Here is a 3,062-nt window from a genome sequence, read left to right on the forward strand (position 1 = left end):
AACTGATTTAACTATAAAACCAGTTGCAGGAAATCTCTGGAATTTTACCTATGTGAAATGTCTCCCATAGCCAGAAATTGCACAGTCTCCTAAAGCTAAATGCTGAAAACCAGTGGGGTATCCTGCTCCTACTTTTATTTCCCTCATAGAAAGAAAGAAAATCTGAACTAAAGGGTGCACTTTCATCTCTACTATCCTTTTAGAAAGCTGCTTTAATGAACCTTTTATTCTTTCCGTGTAAATGTAAAAGTGCCAGTAATATCTTCAAAATGAAAGGGAAAAACGTCCTAGTATACAGACATTCCTTATACGCAGGCTCAGGCCTCTTCAGCTTTCTTTTCATACTTTCTTCCTAATCCAACCCATCTATCCTTCTAATTCAGAAGTTAGCTTTTTTTTTTTTTTGGTAAATGGTCAGGTAACAAACATTATAGGTTTCATGAACCACATGGTATCTGTTACAACTATGAAATCTACCACTGTAGCATGACAACAACCATGGACAATACTTAAATAAATGAGAGGAGCTATGTTTCCATAGAATATCACTTACAAAAAAATGGACTGCAGGCTGTTACAATTGGCTACAAGGGAACTTGGCTAAATATCACTAACATTAATGTTTGTAAACTTTCTCTTCCTGCTTCCCATTGAGAGACCTCTGGCATCACACAATTTTGCTTTTTTTGTTTTGATAAATCTTAAAGTGGCTTCTCCAAGATTGTTAAAGGTGAGGTGATTTTATAATAAAAAATAAAGAGGATAATATGATGAGAAATACATCTCAAGATCAGAGGATACATTTTTCAGAGTTTAGAGGAGTGGAAGCTGATAGAAAGCAATAATACTATGGTGCAGGTGTGTGACTGCAAAATACTGAACATGTTACATAATAGACTTTTAGTACCTACTCAGAGATAAAACAGCCTACACATCACCCTGACCACATGATATTACTTGCATTAGTGTGCTTTCAGGTGTTAAAACTCAGGAAGAAGTTTATGAGAATGTTTTCCTGGCAATGCTTATGCTGTGTGACCTACTCATAGACACATCTTTTTTGGATATGGGAACCTGGTTTTCTTCTTTAATGGCCATTATATCTTCTCTATCAAATCAACCATATTCTGTGAAGATCTTTGGAGTTGTGCTTTTGTCCTGTAACATAAATTATTTTGAAATTACTTTTGTTTGAATGGACAATTTCTATAGACCAACTAAGACACCACTCTAGGTTAAACACAAGGGCATCATGAGTTCTGGACAAAATTGTGAAGTGAAGGGAGTAAATGAAAGGAATTTGAACTTCATTCTGCATATGAGAGGCCATTTAGTGTGGTGATAAAAGCATGTGATTTGGGACTAGATACATCTATGTTCAAATAAATCTCTGCATTTTCTATCTACAGGATTGGTCAGGCTGCTGAGGGTCTCTATAAAAGTGAATAATGATAATCACGTCAGTTAGGTCTAAAGAGGTTAGGCAATTTTCATAAAGGAACTAAATGATAGAGATTGGATTTGAACACTGCCACCCACTCCAGGCCACATCTTCATTAAGAAATCCCTGCCTCTTTATATATAACTCATCATTTCTGTATGTTTATTCCTAAGGAGGGGTCTTCCTCCTCCTATTCCAACATTATTTCATCTTTGGTAAGTTTGTTCATCATTCAGAATTACTACTTGAAAATATAAGAAGCCACACTCTGGTTAACATCATATGAAAAAGAAATTATTGAAAGGATGGCAGTATGTCACAGAATCAATGAGAAGACTAAAAAAACAGACTAGGAAAACTGGCAAGAGCTGAAATAGACTAGGGAACAAGAACTGCACCCAAAACCATTCCAAAGAAATAGTAGGTAGGCTGTATGCTGCCCCTGTTGACACCACCACTGTGACTGGTATGGAACTTGGATGAACCACCATCACACGGCACAGCATCAGAGGCTGCCTCCGCTGTTCCTTCCAGAATGAATTACAACATCTTTAGTTTTTTCTGGCATTACTTACCTCATATCCAAAGCCCTGAACAGGAGTATCCAAGCATTTTAGCTAATGCTCATGCATCCTAGGAGCTGGGAACATTGGTTGGGGTCGTACTTCCCAGCTGTGCTGGAACTCCTCAATTAGCCAGGGTGTCTAGGCAGTAAACATGATTAACAGCCACTTTAGTGGCATGTTCTCCACTAAAGCGTAGTCTCCCTGACAGTAGGTACCAGAGAGATCCTGTGGAGTCCTCATTTTCCTATGATTAACTCAGAAGAACTTCCCTTTCCTATTTACATCTATTTTTTTTTCTTCTCCATCTTGGGGTGTCTCTCTCCTCCACAGGTTATCTTGGAAGAGCATAGATGTGTCCTTCCCAGTCACCAAATCATTACTAATTCCTTTATTGTTTTAGTATTTCAAGATCTTAAATCTGAAAAAAATAAAAAATAACAAATTTTTTTAAAAAAGGGAATTTGCAATGTATCAAGGAGTCTTATAAAGTTCTTTGGGGTACAATTTCTAATCTAAATCCTAATTTTCTTACTAGATTGTATGCAGAAGCCTTTTACATGAGGCAGAAAAGCAATCAGATGAATTGTACTTTAACGCAGAATATATTTACACTTTTAAATCTACAATTGCCCTTATTAGTAGCAATTGATCAATCCTTTTTGAGGTCTTTCTACTATCTCCTGGAGTGCAAGCCCTTCTCCATTTGCTGCTGTTGTTAAAATTTTAGATTGTGGCTGAGAGATCCATATAAATTTTCACCAATAGGAGAGATACGGTAAATTCAGGATAATCCCCCCTCTAGTCTAGCAGTTTCCTATTCCAAATTATAAGCATTCAGTAAATATTTCATTTGAATTGAAGCAAAATGATCATAATCCCCCTCCCACTGCCATGACGGAACTTCCCGATTATTTATATGTGAGCCTTAGAAAACAGCTTTATTCAGAGTAATGATTGACTCCGCTGAGTGAGAAAAACTTCTCTACTTGCTAGATTTACAGTGGTACCATACATTTTGGTTAGAGAAATGATTACATACATGTCTGCTTTATTTA

This window comes from Rhinopithecus bieti, unplaced genomic scaffold, assembly GCF_001698545.2.
Source record: "Rhinopithecus bieti isolate Rb0 unplaced genomic scaffold, ASM169854v2 scaffold_3735, whole genome shotgun sequence".
In the NCBI taxonomy this organism is placed as follows: domain Eukaryota; kingdom Metazoa; phylum Chordata; class Mammalia; order Primates; family Cercopithecidae; genus Rhinopithecus; species Rhinopithecus bieti.